This window comes from Natator depressus, chromosome 3 (genome assembly GCF_965152275.1).
Source record: "Natator depressus isolate rNatDep1 chromosome 3, rNatDep2.hap1, whole genome shotgun sequence".
NCBI classification, from domain to species: Eukaryota; Metazoa; Chordata; order Testudines; family Cheloniidae; genus Natator; species Natator depressus.
This window is the reverse complement of record NC_134236.1, coordinates 92,999,251-93,018,021: the sequence shown is the minus strand read 5'-3', so window position 1 is coordinate 93,018,021 and position 18,771 is coordinate 92,999,251.

The following is an 18,771-nucleotide window of genomic DNA, read 5'->3' as shown; positions in this document are numbered from 1 at the left end:
TTCTACAATGACTTTTCCTGGCTTCTGACATTGCTGTCAAGAAAAGACTGCATATAAAAATTTCAATTTTGCAGAAAATATAATATGCCGAATTCTGAAATGCTGAGCATTAGTAAGGCTATGGGTTTGTCATGGAAGTTACGGATTCCATGACTTTCCATGACCACCATGACTTCTGCAGCGGCCAGTGCGCCTGGCTCAGGGGCAGCTCAGGCAGGCCCACACTGGTCTCACCGGCTGTTGATGGGGCAATTTCGTGCCCCCCGCCCTCCCTGAGCAGCAGCAGAGTTTGAGTGTTGGAGGGACCAAGGGGCTGGGGCACCATACTGGGTGAGGTGGCCTGTGGGTGGCACTTACCTGTCTCCGGAAGCAGTGAGTTGCCCCTCGCTCAGCTGCTAGGCGGAGCCATGGCCAAACAGCTTGGCACCCTGCCTCCGCCCAGAGCGCTGGTTTCACAGCTCCCATTGGCCAGGAACCATGGGCAATGGGAGCTGCGGGGGTGGTGCATGCAGGTGAAGGCAGCCACGCATCTGCCTAGCAGCTGAGCAAGGGGAATGTTGCTGCTCCCGGAGAGCCCCCCCATGTAAGCACCGCCCAGAGCGATCCTCACTCCATCCCGTTCCCCAACCCCCTGCCCACACCCAAACTCTGCTGCTGCTGGGAGGGAGGCGCAGCACCAGGTAGGGAGCCTGCCAGCCCTGCCAACCTCCCCACCCCCCCGGCACCACTGGGGGTTCCAGGCCATGCGCCGCCGCCTGCGCCCCTTCCCCTAAGTACCCAGGCCACCCTCCCAAGTTTTAGTCAGGGGTATATAGTAAAAGTAATGGACAGGTCACGGGCCATGAATTACTGTTTACTGGCTGTGACCTGTGCACAACTTTTACTATATACCCCTGACTAAAATATAGCCTTAAGCATTAGCAATTCCCACTGACATAAGTATCAACAAGGGTTGCTGGTACTCAATACCTCTCAGGATTTTCCCATTATGTATTGCAAAATGTAATGTATTGGAAGTGTAGTTTTACCCAACTGTAAGACAGAGAGAGGAGAAGGACCATAAAAGTAGAGGCAAAGAGCATAGGCTCTAGAAATAGTGTAGGAGGAAGACACAATCTTAGAAGGAGACAGTAAAAATGAAATCAGGCAAATTTTACAACAGCAAATGAGAGCCAATGGCAGAGATATGTATTGCAACATTGATGACTAGTTCAAATCCAAGAGATTTAGACTGTTAGATGGCAAGCATTTCTCCCCGCCACACACATATGACTTGAAGTGATTTAATAATAATAATTGTCACAAGCTAGCCAACAAAATGTCCTTGGAACATGTTAACAAACAGAAAAACTCCCCCTTGTTGGATGATTTTATTTTAATCCCCCCAAAATGGAGCTAATTTACCTAGTGTTGCTGATTGTTTCCATGCTCTCTTTGGAAGAATCCATCCCAAAGTCATTAAATGACACTGATTTTAAATACTTAAACATAAGAAAAATGGATTTACTTACCTGGAACATCCAAGAGAGTCTTTCTGGACAGTCTGATTCCTTCTAGCGACCTCACCAAGAACATTTTATTTCCTGTTCAAATAATCTTCGTATTTGCACACAGTGTATCAGAAGACCGAAGTTAACAACAGCAATCATTTCCCAGAACATGAGTTGATTGGTTTAGGTATCCTGGCTCCATAGAATTAAGTGCCTTAAAAATAAGAACAGACACCTTGAACATGAGATGGTAAAATGATATGGTATTTTAAAAACCATAAAGTGAGGTTTCTTTTTTTAAAAAGTGTACCTGTGGGAAGGAGGTGAATTTTACAAAGAGGCCGTCTGACTACAAGAGCCAACACATCTGAAAAAATATTGTTTTGAGTGGTTGGGTTTTTTTTTTTAAATTGGGAGGACAGATCCATGAAAGCTCAGTCACTTGCCTATCTAAATCACAGCAGGAAAATATCTAAGAAGCTTGTAGTGTCAGAACACAGATAACCATGAGGACAAGGCACACAGAGGTGGTCTTGAATCTTGCTAGTTCCTTCACCATTGAAGATCTGAAAACTAACAGGGTTAGCTTTAAAAAAAATAAATCCAATAAAAATAAGATCCAACCATATCATTTCATGTTCAACGATGACACAATAGACAAGTTCAGTATATGGTTTAAGGAGGAGAAAGTGTTAATCTGTAACAACTATCTGAAAGATTTTTCTAAAATTGTCCATGACCTAATACAATCAGACTTCATTTTTCTAAATGAGATGGGGACATGAACATAACTTAGATGGGGTTTTGGATAAGTGGAGGACTTTTCAATATCTTGCTACCCAGTGATGATATGGCAGAGCCAGGTTCTGTACACCTAAAAGGAAATTTTGCAGGAGCTCCGGGCTGAATGAGAAAGATGTCCTCTGAAGTTGCAGGTTGATTTCATAGGGTTTTTTGTGCAAACATAAGAAAATGCCCATCATTCCTCTGGACAAATTCCCCTGATGCTGTTGAAATGGTTAATCAGCAAAAATCCAGAGCCCTCTATAAGTACCAACTAATAGTACTTTTTAAGGTCTTGAGCCTAACTAGGGACATCTATACTAGATTGCCTCAGTTCTAGGATCTCAGAAGCTGTAAATTCACTCATAAAAGTTCCAAGACACTTCCTGGCACAGCAAGGCTTCCCTCTGGGAGTACCACTGTCCTGCTCTGGGATGTTTTACAGGGTTATCACATCACCACCAAGCTTCTCACTTGCAAATTTCACCTCACGTAACTCCTTGCTTTGCTCCCTTATTCCAAGGACCCTTCTAAGGTCAGTGTTGGACTACCTAATCACCACAGCTCTGCTCCAGATTTGATTACATTCTTCATTTCAGGTAAACCAATGATAAGCTAATTCAGAGTTCTTTGCTGGAACCTTCAGCCAGGACCTAGAACAACCCCTACTACCAAGTAAAACTCAACTCCCTCTTTCATTGGTCTTTGAGCAACAGCTAGAATTTGAACAAACATTCCGTGGTTGCTCCTAGCTACCAAAAGGGCCCTTTACAGGGTCCTCAGTTGTTTTATATCTGTTTCACGTCCAGCTACAAGTTTTACTTTCCCTACGGCCCCATACATAAAATAATATTAACTGAATACATTTACCTAACATTCACCATCCGGGGAAAGACCTGTAATGGCCGTCACAGGATGACACTACTTCTTTCAGGTAAATAAGTGTCTTGGATATTTAAGTTTTAGTTAAATAAGGTTTGCTTTATTTCATATTTTAATTGCAGTTAACAAATTTTATGTGAGAGAAATAATTCATATATTTGTGTGGCTTTTTCATGAGATCATTTCAGTTGTCTGTAGATTAAATTTTTAGATCTGGTGGGAACAGTATGTTATAAATTATTTCTTATGGATTTAGCCCTTCTTCTGATTAGCAAACATCAGCGCATAAACTTGCAAATGTAAGACCTGCCTGCCCAGGATTTGGAAGCTTTTCAATTTCATGAGCAGGCGTTACTGCACAGAAAGCGAGATGTGAGTATGGAGTCATACAAAAGTGCAAATATACAAAAGGAGGCCACATTGACCATCTCTGAAAATCAGGCCCCTTAAAAATTCAAAAATTTAGTAAAATACATTTTTATTTATTTCTCTTCTTTTGTGTGTGTGTGTGGGGGGGTGTTTGCCCCATCTACACTTACAGGGAAACTATGTTTGAAAACAAAATTTAAATATGGTTCAAACACAGTTCCCACTAAACCAGATATTCGTGTGGTTTAAAGGGCCAGGATGGATCAAGCCAAAGCCATGATAGGACACTTGTTAAAAAAACAAAAAAACCAAAAACACAACAAAAACATATTTTAACTCACACCCTGAGAGGGCTACACCAGAGTCTCTTTCTTAATATTTCTCACAGCTACCATACCACCAATGCAGCTCAATCAGTGGTGACAATACAGAGCACTAATATAGAAAAGACACTGGTATTTCAACCATTGTGCAGTTCAAGAGAAGATTTAAATGACACAGTAGTTAGGAGAAAATCAGCCACCATTGCTCCACTTGTGAGGCTGCCAGAGACAAAAATTTGTAAGAAAAGGAGTCCCATACAGATACAGACCTACATACATAGGCTGGAAAAAGGTTATTTTAAAACCGACAAAAAACTGTCCTAATTCATTTTTGGTTCATCCACAGAGGATTTTTAAACTGTATTCAAACTATTTAAACATAGTTTTCAAACAGTCATCCCTGCATGCGGATACGTTATTCCTGGTTACTTTTTCTGGTAGAGTGTGGATGGATACAAAAGAACACAAATTATAAGAAAATTAGTGAGAGCAATTATTTTTTCTCCTTTACAGATAACAAACAGACCTGTTACTAGCCATATTCTAATTATGGTGTTAAAGAGATTTACTAATACATCATGAAGTGAATATTAAATTGCTGTTTGCCCTGCCCTAATGCTACCTTGGTCAGGAAGGTTGATTGAGGTTATGATCTATGCTGTGAAACCTTTACTTTATCAGCAATTTCATTACTTTTCAAAAAAAAGTTTGATTATAGAATAAGAAAAAGTAATCTTCTAATATTTTATGCAATTTTGTTTCTGAATTAATTTTCCATCTCATCTGCTAAGGAAATGAGATGTGAAAACAATTCCCTATTTCTGTGTGAGCACATTACGTGAAGAGTGCACATTCATATTTGGGCTAACGTATAGCAATGCATTTAAGTTACATTTATCTGGTTTTCCCATCAGATGAAGATAACATGCAAAAATGATGATTTTTACTTTTCCATTAATAAACAAGTATTATAGAGAGAGAAACTTAATTATGCATTTTATTGTAAAGTGTCTCAAATGAATGCAGAGTTAGTCTTAAATTGTGAGTGGCACAAGAGGTTAAGGTGCATGTTACTGTGATTTTTAAAATATTGTCTCTACGAATTTGCTAAATATTTTGACACACACACACACACACACACACACACACACACACACACACACAGTATATAACCAGGGGATTGGCCCATTGGTCTAATCATTACATCTGAAATACTTGGTCTGATTTTGACCTCATATCAGTTTCACGTTGGTGTAACTGCACGGACTCTCGTGAAGCTACTACTGAGTTCCACTTACATACCTGAAACCAATACAGGGCACCAACTAACTAATATAATTATATGATCTCATCTTTATTACCCTCATATTTCCTCTCCCTTCCCTTATTGCATCTTGTTTCAAATTGGACTATAAGCTCCTCAGGCCAGAGAATGTATCTACCTATGACTTTGAACAATGCCTGCTATAATGAGACCCAGTCCACTTGGGGCCTCTGGACGCTGCTTTAAAAATAATCTGAAAATAATAATATTCAGCGATGTCGAGACAGGTTAGTAACAACTACCATACCGAGGCCTTGCCAGGCTTGTGCCTTGGCCTGAAGATTGCTCAACAGTACTCTTTGACACCTTATTGGAATACTTCCTTGCCATTTTTTCAGGCTGACACACTTTGGGGGTTCACCTAGGCCAATAATGAGTTCTGTCACCACCTCCCCTGAAGCCCTGGGTGCCTCTGTGCTGTGCAGCTTTGACTCAGAGCCCCTAACACCAGCATCATGCTCACAGCACAACGGTCTCACCATGGCTTCTACCAGTCCAGTTACTCCTTGCAGGGTGACCCCAACAATCCTTCCAGTTACGAGTGTCTTTTGCAGTGTCCAGTCCCTCTCACTGGACACTTGCAGATGTAACACCAAGTTCACTGCATCCAAAGAGCCAGTACTCACAACAGTTTGTTAGCTAAGTTGAGGTAAGGGTTACACACCATCTTAATACAGCAGTAAAACAAAGAATACGATTATTAACAAAGAACATAGATTTAAATGATTTCAAGAAAGAGTGAAAGAGATATGAAGGGGTTATCACAAAACAAAAATAACACACTTTCTAGCAAGATGTAGCTTGGCCTAACATTGTATCTTACTCACACCAAGTTGTCAGCATTCCCCAGTTAGTTTAGTAGGAGAGCCAGTACTTTGTTCTCCCAAGAGATGGATGCCCCAAAGACTTTCAGCAGTTTGTTATATCCCCAAAGTTTATCTTTGCCTTCAAAGTTAGGAAGCCCTTCTGGGGGCTCAGGTTTCTGTGCTCACCAGGAAGACAAAGCCACGTTAATTTTTGAAGTCTCCTGTGATTTACAATACAAATTATCTTGACATCTCTCATGCAAATGAATAGCTGATTTTCTCAGTTTCTGGTCATACCTGGCTTGATCTGCAACTGAGCCAAAGGGGTGTTTGCCTTTGCCTGGGCAAACCCTGTTTTGCCTCCTTTGTCTATTTACAGACTGTACCACACAGTATCAGAGAGTATCCATGATTTCTAATACAGTTTTGTTACATACATTTCGCAGTGATATTAATGACCAACGTGGTGTTATTTTTCAAATGATATATTACAAGACACCTTTCAAATAAATAGCAGGATAAGGTATATTTGAGCTGGTTAGGCCAGCTGAGATTTACTAGTACATACCATGCAGCCCTTTGCCATCTGGCTTTAGGATGCTTTTAGGTCACACAGGCATGTAACCAGTTTATCAGTCAAAAATTAAGTGCAATCTAAACATTTTTTCAATTTTGTCACATGCCCGTACTGTATCCAGGCGCTCCATCTCAATCAGCACATAACACAGTTTAGTATCAGTAGCATCCTAGAGTTGTATACAGCCCGTTTTGGCTGACCATCAATCCAGGCTTACTGACACCTGCACTTACATCCAAACATCCTTCATGGCATCACAGAAGGAAAGTACTAGTGTAACTCACAGTTTTCACTCTGATGAATGTTTGTTTTCTGCGTGGTGCTGCAATACCAGGTGCTTTTACTTTTCAGGAGCTGGGTTAAAGAGGCTAACCCGAAAACAAGAAGGTCATTTTGTGAAAAGTGTTGTGGTTCCACATTTGATTTTGTTTCACATTGAAATGAACTTGAGCTCTTAAAAAAAATGAAAAATGAGAGCAACAAAAACCTACCCCAGAGTAGCCCAGTGGTTAGGGCACTCACCTAGCACGGGGAGATCCACATTCAATCCTTGCACTATCTGATTTGGGGAAGAGACTTGAACCTAGATCTCCCATATGAATGCCCTAGGCTCTTGCCCATTCTGGGATGTTGCTTTCTCTCATTTTGACCATCCTGGACCATTGACTCCAATACATTTCTGCCAAAAGTTCCAGTTCTCACAAACTGTCATTTGCTGACGGAGGGAAAAATTGCTAAAAGAATTCCCAACCAGCTCTACTGGATTGTGAATCCTATGTAAAAATCTTTTTATTTCTTAGATGAATTCAGGAGGCTACATTTCCCTGATAGCTTTTGCTTCCTCTGGCTCTGGGCCTACTCCCTGTTCACTAATACAATTTCCCAAGAAGTCAAATTGATTCTGATAAAAGAAGCACTTACGTATTGGCATTAGGCCTATACACACTATTATTTCAGTACACTAAACTGTCTGGTCATACACCACTATATGTGAGTGACTATGACTTCCAGGTGCTGTAGTTGCTGTTATTTTCCTCTGGAAGAGGTAAAAGAGCCTAGCAATATCTGCTGAAATATTATCATTCATATGGTTACATTAAAATTAATAACTTGGTGCTTCATGAGCTGCAAAAAACCTGTGGCAGCAAAAAGTGTACCTGTTCATCCTGAAAGGATAAAGGACTTCTCAAAGTGTGTTTTGTTGCAAGTCAATACTTGAAGAAACTGCTCCATTTTTCTTAGACATTGTGAGCCTGATTTTCAACAGAGCTGAGTATCCAAACATTCCACTGAAGTCTGAAAATCTGTCTTCACTCTTCAGCTTCTATTATCTTCTGTAACCCCACATTCAGTCTAACTTGTCTGTTCGGAAATGTCTAACTTGTCTTAGGAAATGCTGTAATTGAAATTCTTCTTGCCAGGTCTACATTGTAAGAAATTGAACTATCTTTGATTTAATCTTGAGTGGGAAATAACATACTAGTCCTATCTGTATTTCCCCCAAAACACGAGAAGAGACTTTCCAGTCGTGTATCATGCCAAATGCCACAGCCTTGTCACTCATAACAGGTTGTTAATTTGTGGACCACTGAAAACTTACAGCACAACTTTGAATTGGTATCTTTATACTTAACTTTTGGCTAGAAACTTCCCATGCAGTTAACTTTTCCTCCTGAACAGTCTAAGAATGATTTAGTAAGAGAGACGGATTAATTAGATTCAATTATATCACACTTGTCATCAGTTTCTATATCAATTTAAAATCTGACTTCAATGTAAATGTAAAATCTGACTTCACTTCTGATGACCAGTTAGAACCATATGCCCAGGAAGTTATCCAAGACAGCGATGCACTATCATTTTCTTGTGCTTTAACTTCTCTCACTCCCTTTCTACAACAACAAAATGGCCTGTCTTCTGCCATTTGCAGCATCTGACCATTTGAGCCAGGCAGTTCTCCACCATGCTGAGTATATTTGGGACCTTGCATTTGGATATGGACTGTTCTACTGTGCTGCAATCTGCCTTTTTAACCCTGGAAGGAATAAAATATGTCACTAGATGGTTCCTTAATAAATTTACTTTACATTTAATAAGTTCAGAATTATGTGGACTCTTTAAGGATCCTTCTAAAGTCAGATTAACTTTTAACTGAAAATTTGGGAGAGTTCTTTGTTTAGAAGCCCAATTAAAAGTCGATATGTTCCCATTGACTCTTGCTAAACTCACAATTGTTTGCTGTTTCATTGCAATTCCTTGTAAATGCTTTTGTGGTTTTCCATGCTTTTTGGTTCCTCTGATAGGAAAAATACTCTCATGAATTAGTTTTCATTTTAGGTAAAATAATGATCAGAATTCTCTATTGCTATTTATAATAGTTTTCCTCAACATCAATGTGAAATAGGACAAATTTAAGTATTTCTCTGGTTCTCTATGTTGGACATATATAATGGAGCTTATGTGTACTTCTTCTAGCCCACCAAATTCAGCTTCATAAAGCCCTTGTAACAGGTAAGAAGCATTGCCTTCAATGAACCTTCTCCTCTCTCTGTCCAGATAAAGCCGTAGCTCTAGTGAAATGAGATTCCAGCTCCTGAGGGATTAGACTTCTAATGGGAAACTTGTAGATATACCTCCTAAACTATTCAGAGACAGTGGACCTGGAAACTGGCAGCCTCGTTTCACTGCTATAGAAACCAAAGCCTGTCAGAAGATCTAATGGGCCTTGTTCTTTAAGCCCCATGCATACATCCATGGAATACCAAGTATGTTCAGAACCTGATTTTGTGGTAGGAAAATAGCTGGAGTGGGTAACCTCTGGCCTCAAATGAAAAGAGGAGAGGAACAATGGAATTGTTCTAAAAGATATTTAACCCCAATGGATTACCAGATAAGTGGGGTTGCCTGATAAGGCTGCTAGAGTAACCTTTAAATGAAGGTAATGTCTACAAAACAAAGGCTTTTAGGTTCAAATCTAGGAGATAGATGTTTGCACAAAACCATAGTAAAAGTAGTTTCAAAACCCAGGTAGATCTCCTAAGAGGATTTTAAAGGGAAACTAAGTAATCTACAATAAGAAGCTAATGTCCGAAGGTATCAATTTCTTGCTGGTTTTATTAGACCCCAGAGCTATGGAACTGGACACACAATGAGAAGCCAGTTGCCCGTGGTGCTGGACTCCCAGCACGTCAATGAAGAACCACTAAAAGAGGTAGAAGAAAGTGTGTTTTGTATCAGAAATGTCTTGCTCTTCTGAACGGTCCTTGTAGGAAGTGTTCTCTGATGGATAGGCTATGAAAGGGTTATCATAGAGGGTTTTCTTCTAGTATTTCAGTCCGGGGGGAGCCTTCAAGATGATGGATGATGATGGAGGACACCTTGTAGGAACTGGACCTGTGAACATTATTAAAAACAGAAGGATCCCTTTATGTTTAGACAAGATAAGAATGGCCATACTGGGTCAGACCAAAGGTCCATCCAGCCCAGTATCCTGTCTACCAACAGTGGCCAATGCCAGGTGCCCAACAGGAATGAACCTAACAGATAATGATCAAGTGATCTCTCTCCTGCCATCCATCTCCACCCTCTGACAAACAGAGGCTAGGGACACCATTCCTACCAATCCTGGCAAATAGCCATTAATGGCCTTAACCTCCATGAATGTATCCAGTTCTCTTTTAAACCCTGTTATAGTCCTAGCCTTAACAACCTCCTCAGGCAAGGAGTTCCACAGGTTGACTGTGCGCTGTGTGAAGAACATCCTTTTATTATTAACCTGCTGCCCATTAATTTCATTTATATCTCTGAGCTCCTGATTGAGGGCATCTCCAAACAGATTACCCACTTTGAAGAGAAGTGTGATCATCCGAGACTTTGCTGAAACTCAAGGACACAGCCATAGTACTCTAATCTATGGCATTAGTTGCTCAACACTACCCTGGATAGAATCATGCTGGAAGTTGGCTGACAGATCGATAAACCATCTATTCCATCATAATTTTTTGGTATGCAAAATCTGAGTATAATTGACAGACGTGCTAGGGCATTATAAGTCCTGCCAAAACACTGGGTTTATAAAGAGTGCACTGACAAAGAGGAATAATTTTAGAATTTTTGTAAGCATCCCATCAATTTTCTTGCCAGAATTGTCTTGAGGGGATGCACTGCTTTCCAGAGTTCAAGCTTGAGACCACCAAATTCTCTCTCTCAGGAAGCTTAACCTTGCAAATTTTCCACTGTTTCAAGTATTGTATGAGGGATAAGTGGGCTATGAATATTTTGGTTGGAAATAATACCAGAAACAGGATAGGAAGGAATTTACTGCAGTGGGAATCAGAGAAATGCTCCCATAAAGCTTCAAGATTGAATCAGAGGATGAAGAGGCTCAAGGAAAAAAGGCTGGGAGGACTTTGACTAACAGACAAGTTAGCAAATCCAAATCCTCTTTTAAAAAAAAATTCTCTCTTCAATTCAGGGATGTCAGGAAGAAAGCACATCATTATTCAACAGTGGAATCAGAGGTTGGTCCAGAGCTGTAAGGCTTGGAATCATCTAAATGGGCTTAAATTGCTGCAAAGGAAGTATAGATTAGACATTACGAAAAACTTCCGAATCATAGCCGTAGTTAAGCATGGGAACAAATAACCCGGGGAGGTTGTGGAATCTCAGTCATTGGAGGTTTTTAAGAACAGATTAGACGAGCACCTGTCAGGGATGGTCTAGATAATACGTAGTCCTGCCTCAGTGCAGAGAACCGGACTAGATGACCTATCAAGATCCCTTCCAGTTCTACTTTTCTATTATTCTATTTTTCTAAATGTAGGGTAGGAAAGGACTTAGAGAGAAATCAAGAAGTCCAGCCCCCTGCACTGGGGTAGGAAAAAGTAAACCTGGACCATCCCTGACAGGTGTTTTTCCAACCTGTTCTTAAAACCTCCAAAGATGGGAAATCCAAAACCTCCCTTGGAAGCCTATTCCAGTGCTTAACTACCCTTATAGTTAGAAAGTTTTTCCTAATATCTAACCTGAATCTGTCTTGCTGCAGATTAAGCCTATTACTTCTTGTCTTACCTTCAGTGGACATGAAAAACAATTGGCCACCATCCTCTTCAGAATCAGCCCTCAACATATTTGAAGGCTGTAACTAGGTCCCCTCCCTAAGTGTTTTTATCTCAAGATTACACATGCCCCGTTTTTTTAACCATTCCTCTTAGGTCAGATTTTCTAAGTCTTTTATCATTTTTTGTTGACCTCCTTTAGTCTCTATCCAATTTTATCCACATCTTTCCTAAAGTGTTGCACCCAGAACTGGACACAGAACTCGTGCTCAGGCTTCGCCAGTGCCAAGCGGAGTGGGACAATTACTTCCTGTGTTTTACATGCGACACTCCTGTTAATGTACTCAGGAATGATATCAGCCTTTTATACAACTGCATTACATTGTTGACTCATATTCAATTTGTGACCTGCTAGAACCCCCAGATCCTTTTCAGCAGTACTACCCACCTCGCCAGTTAATCCCCATTTTGTAGTTGTGCATATGATTTTTTCACCGTAAGTGAAATACTCTGCACTTGTTTTTATTGCTTTCAGAGAATAATGTTGCAGCTGTTTTCTTTAGCTGATGTCATCGCCATTTGATTCAATGACATCTGTGGAAGGGAAGGAGTTAGACTGATTCTTGGGGGAATTCACCATTCACTTGGATAAACTCTCTAAAAACTTTTAAAAAAAATGTTCCCAATCCAGCCCTGAGAATGTGTGGAACAGGCCATCCCCAAGTTAGACAGCCATAGCTAGAAAGGACTCTGTCTTTGCTTTCATTTAAGGCCTTGTTCAAGATAGCATTGAAGCCTGTACCCAGAAACACAGTGAGCAAGCCTGGAGTAGAATTGGGCTTCTTATATTTTCCTACTAGTCTCCTTTTTTCTCTGCAGTATCAGATTATGCTTCCCAGGTCCACACACACAGGTCCATAACGGGGGTATACATGGGGCAATGCTGGTTCTCCTCACTGTCATATCCCAAGGCTCTTTCTAAACTCAAAACTACTTATCTTTTCAATTGCACATGAGGAAAGGCCACAATCTCAGTCCTCATGCTCACTCCATGCAAGGGCCTGGGTATTTATCTGCAGAGAGATCATTAGACCATTAATCTGCAGAGAGACCATCTGCAAAATCTTCAGAAAGACCATTAGAAAACAGCTTCTCCCCACTACAGCATTTAGGGCTAGACCCAAAGGTTTGTGAAGTCAATGGAAAGATTTCATTGATTTTAATGGGCTTTGGATCAGGCCCTTAGTTTGCTGTCACAGATGCAATGAAATCAATAGGCCAAATTCATAGGTGATATGTAAGGTGGTGTAAGATAAATACCAGAAAGTGGATGTAAAATAATCTATATTGGTGTTAGTTACAACCAAGGGAATGGAAGTGAAGGATGGAAAGCACTAACAGTAGAGTATAACAATAAGTAAGGCCTAGTTGGGCATGTCACTTCTGAATATGGTCCATATTGTAGTGCCACAGATGATGGATTCTGTGCACTCAGATAAGTTCAGATCTTTTTCTTTTACAGCACTTAAATGGAATGTAGAATGAGTGGATTGAGTTACTCATTTATAAGCTATAACAACATTTTTCACATCTGTGTACACACATGGACCCTCAAAACTTTAGTAATGTTTACAAGAATGAGCCCAATGCATCTTATACCTTCGATTTACACTACTTAAAAAAAAATCAAGTCATGTGGATTTCCAGGACAAGCTGTATAACTCAAGGATGTGTGTAAAACAATTAAAATCCAGTTAAGGAATCCACATTACATTTTTTGAAAATTATAGGTTTAACATCTTTTGTTAACTGTGCATCACAATTATTTAGAAACAAATGTAAGCCATTTAGCCTTGATATGTAATTAAGTTAAAAAAGTAACTTTTCATTTCTCCAGCAGAAATGCTTTTCTGGTTATTTTGTAAAGTTTAATCAGGTAAAGGAGCCACACAGACAATTTTCCCCCTTTCTTGACAAGCAGCAATCTATATTGTTTTAGTTTGACAGGCAGTGGTTTATATCTACATAATTTAAAACCAATTACTTATCTTTTCTTTCACATTATAAAGCATGCATTTCATTACATAATCTCTCCCAAGAAGAGCTCCATCAAACTAAATTACAGGATGGAAGTGGATTCAAGGAGCAGGATATGTAGGCATAAGTTTTAAAAACAAATACCAGGCAATTTGTACTTGCATTGAAATGGTAGACTTACCTAAGTTGAAGAGTAAATTTAAATCATTTTGCTGACTTCCGGGTCCATCTTTTTGGTAGCTTCAGAGCTCAGGGACGAGGGAGGGTTTGTGGCTGTCAATATATTAGTAAAATCATAATTTTTCCTACTTCCAGTGGGCTTTCTTGAAAATTTTTGCCAAAAATCTGCTTTGATCACTATGAGTAAAATTCACTTTTGTACAAAGGGACAGTACAAGGCCCATGGACTACTTTGAGCTTCAAAATAGACCCGGTGCTGTCTCTCTGGACAGAGGTGAATTTCCACATACTGTATGAGCACAATCCATTTCTCATTGAAATTAACGGGATTTTTGCCACTGACTTCAATGGGAGTAGGATCAGACTCCAATGGATGTATTAATGCCTTTTAATACAACTGGCGTCTTGATGTGATATATACAAAGTTACTGAGTAACAATGGTGTACTTAACAAAGTGTAGCCTAAAATACTAACTAGAAATGCAGTAAGAGCATCCGGCATGTTGTGGAAATGCGGGGTGCTGGTTCGTCAAAAATTCCAGTTAACTAAGAATTATACTTACCAATGGAGGGAGGGAGTTTGGGTGTAGGAGGGGACTCAGGGCTGGGGTGCGGGAGGAGGTGTGGGGCGTGGGCTCTGAGTGGGAGTTTGGGTGCAGGAAGTGCGGCATGGGAAGGATCTCAGGGTGCCAGATCTGGGTGCACTTGCCTCGAGCGGCTCCCCGGAAGCAGTGAAATGTCCCTGCTGCTCCTAGGTGAAGGCACAGCCAGGCAGCTCAGCACGCTGCCCCGCCCCCGCAGCTCACATTGGTTGTGGTTCCCGACCAATGGGAGCTGCTGCGCCAGTGCTCAGGGTGGGGCGAGGGCAGCCCATGGAGCTCCTGTGGTCGTTCCTCCGCCTAGGAGCAGCAGGGACATGTCGCTGCTTCCGGGGAGCCACGCAGAGCCAGGGAGGGAGCCTGGCAACCCTATTGAAGGTTTGTATCTGGAGATATCAGAAATGCTGGTTTCTAGAGCTTTCCGGTTGGTAAAGTGCCAGATAACATAGCTTTTACTGTTGTCTGAAATGTTAAAAAAAACAAAAACCAAAAAACCGTGGGTTTCATCAGGTAAATGTGTGTTCAACAATTCTCTGAAGTTGCCCTGCAAGTCTGTTTGGGTAAATGAAAAGATAATTATTGCTCAGAAAGCCTATGTTAGAATTAGACAGCCTCAGTATAAAACTGAATGCTAGATGATGGAATGAAAAGGAAGTACAGGCTGAGCCTCAGGATATCCAGTTCCTATGACTGATTAATCGAATATATTTTGTTCAACCAATGCATCCTTTTCCCTGAAGAAAAAATACATTTCAAAACTTTTCTCTCCCCTAAAGCAACAAGAGTTTTCAGGACAGAAATTATCATCAAAGGCAATTGCTGCTTGTACTTATTTGTTTTAGTTGTTTAGAAACTTGCAGTGCATGAAAATGAGACTGCTATCAAAACGTAGCCGCTTACATGGTTTTGTATGCGTACTGCAGTAAAGGATTGTAAGTACAGCAGAGTGTAAGTATATTACAGACTGCAAGTTGATCAGCTGGCATCATAAAGTTTTTTCTTGCAGAGCCAAACTTCACATTTTGGAGTGGGCCTGCAAAACATTTTTTTTTTAACATCTTTCCCATAAAACCCCAAATCAACTCCTGTCTACCAAGATCGAACCACTATGCATGGGATATGAAGGGCATTTGTTGAGGGTCAGCAAGATAAGTTTAGTCAGACTACCACAGAAATTAACTTACTACTTTTTTCACCAGAGAGAACTCTGAGCTAGAACATAACTTCTCTGCTACAAGACAAAAAAGCTTGTACATTTTCTCCACACAATTTTTTAGGAAATTATTTCATTGGAGAATTCGATTGAGTCAAAGCTCCAGGCCTCCTTATCTTGAAGAGTAGAATATGCATTCTTGTGAATTGTAGACAATTTCCTTCTCTTTCCACCATCAGCAGCAGCTGGGTGGCATGTTTCACAGGCCCCAAGGGCCAGCTCTGAAGAGATGGAGGAATAGTGAATAACAGTGTGACAAAATCAGTTGTGACACACTTCCATGAAAACCCTCTTTGGGCCACCAACAGTGTGTAGATCTGAGTCTAGCAACACTTAGCTCATCAGCATGAGCCTCCATCCTTTGAACTAGAGGAGGATCTTGTGTAGTTCACAGCTGTAGTAGATTCTTATCCCGAGTCAGACCAGTTCTATTTCCATCCCTGGTGATTATTTTACAATTTTAATGGCACTCTCCACAGTGAAAAAGTCTACAACTGTTCCTTTTATTTTTCCTAAATGAAACCAGAGATGTCACTGACATTTATGGTGTCTCCAAAATCACAGAGAGCTTTTGCCTGCAGGGTATGAGAGAGACTTAAGGTTGGCTATATTTAAGTAGATTACATGTAGTTCCATGGGTTCAATGTAAAGTTTTACTGAGATTAAGGAGAATGGTGCCATCTGGCACAACCTAACAACTGAAAAATCCATACAGCTGGATGGACAACTAACCTTTAATAAATGCAAAAATCGAATGTATGGTGTCATTTATTTATTTATTGGGGAGCTGGGAGTATAGGACAGATTTGTTCAATCTTCCCCAGCACAATACTCCTACTGTGTACAGTTCTGTTGTCCACACTTCAAAAAAAATGATGCAGAAAAAATTGAAAAAAGGAGTTCAAAAAAGAGCTACAAGAATTTGTGGAGGTCTGGAAAACATGCCTCATAGAGATTAAAGACATTATCTATTTAGTTTATTCAAGAGAAGGTTAAGAGGTGTACATGTACCTAGGTGGGGAAGAGATTGCTGATAGTAGATAGTTCTTAGGTCTAGCAGAAAAAGGCATGATAAGATCCAATGATCTAGAAGCTGAAGCTAAACACATTCCAATAGAAACAAGGTGCAAATGTTTAATAATATGGAACAACAAATGGAACTTTAGAACAACTGATCTAGGGATGCGATGGATTTGCCATCACATGAAGTGTTTAAATAAAGACTGCAAAAAGAAAAGGAGGACTTGTGGCACCTTAGAGACTAACACATTTTCTTTTTGCAGATACAGACTAACATGGCTGCTACTCTGAAACCTAAATAAAGACTGGATATCTTCCTAAAATATATGTTGTAGCTCAAACAAAAGTTAGAGGATGCAGAAATTATTGAGTGAAGTTCTTTGGCCTGACTTATGCAAGACATTAGAATAGATTATTACAACAGTTTCTTCTTGCTTTTAAATCTATGAATCTAAGTTTGTTGTCCCCATTACTGTTCTCTAAACTGCCTAGAGCATGTCTACACTGAAGCTGGGAGTAAGTCTCCCAATCCAAGTAGACAGACTAGTGCTAGTGCACTAAAAATAGCAATATTGACATTCCGGCTTAGGGAAGCTTGAGCTCCTAAGACCACCTGACCCCATAGGTTGAGAACCTGAGCTCCAGCTGAAGCTGGAACATCCACATTGCTAATTTTAGTGCACTAGCTCAAGCGCTGGTAGTTCTAACCTGAGTCCTGCTAGTGCAAGTCTGTCTACCCAGTCTGGGAGACTCAAGCCATAGTGCTCAAGGGAACATAGTAATTCAAACTAATGCACAAGAGGAAGATGTACCCACATGTAGACTGGAACCCAATGGGCCAGATGCTGGCATTATTCCAAACAAGATCAGGTATTCAACTGGTGTAAATGACTTCAGTGGAGCTATATTGATTTACACCAGCTGAAGATCTGGCCATTACACTCTTGTATTTGAATAGAAAGTGGCCCAATGTCTCCATGGTGTGGACTTAAATACTGTTCACAACAACCTGAAGAAGTATTTTGTATCAGGTAAAATGTAAAGGGAAAAGCCTCTAGAACAGGGGTTTCAAATTCAGTTTACCTTAGGGCCAGTGCTAGTCCTCAAATCCTCCCAGCAGGCCAATAATGTCACTGAAGATGGCGTTCAGAAAAGAAAACATGTATATTGTATTTATTTCAAATTTCTTAGAAATAATAAAGTTGGCATACAACTTTATACAATTCTTTGCCTGCCAGAGAGTTTTTAGTGTTTGCCAGACATCTGGCAATGCTTCAGTTCTGTCCGTTTGTTGATGTTTGGCCTCAGTGACTGGGCAGTTGAAACCTTCGGGATTGCAGCAAGGTGTGGATCAGATAGTTGTGTTCGGTATTTTGACTTGTTTATATTCATTGTGGAAAAAAGTGACACTGACTCTGCCTGGCAGCCAGTGATGGTATTTCTGTCCCTCTTCCCCAGCCAATGGGAGCTGAAGGGGGCGGCGCCTGCAGCAGACAGCCGGCAGCCTGGCTGCATCCGTCTCTCCTCTGTGGGCTGCAGTGGGGAGGTTCTCAGGCCGCAGATGGCCCGCGGGTCGGGACTTTGAGACCCCTGCTCTAGAAGCTATCAGTTATGCTCCTCTCCCAGGTTTTTGGCAAATGCCTTACTGCAATAACTGAAGACAAGAAATTACCACCGCAGCACCACAAGATATTCATTAAATCAGACAATCAGATTTTATTCCTACTCCCTTACTTTGTCACATGGGGCTCAAATGATTCATAAAAAACCACAATAAGCAAAAGTGGCTGACTATGGGAGAGGAGAAGAGAGCAGAGAATATGAAATATGATTGATGAGAGAGACAGACTGGATAAGTGACTGCACACAGGATGCAGAAATGAAAAATATAACTTCAGCAGATTCAAGATTCAATGGTCTCCAGCATTACAATTGTTCATCAATACTGCGTGATCATTGTTATATATCAGGGACACAAGTGTCTGATAGGTGACCGTCAAAAGAGACTCCAGAGAAACATAAGAATGCTTCAGAGACCACATATTATATTGTAAAGGGATGGAATGCCACACCATTTTCTTTTTACTCTTTCTTCCCTCTCTAGCTTTTTA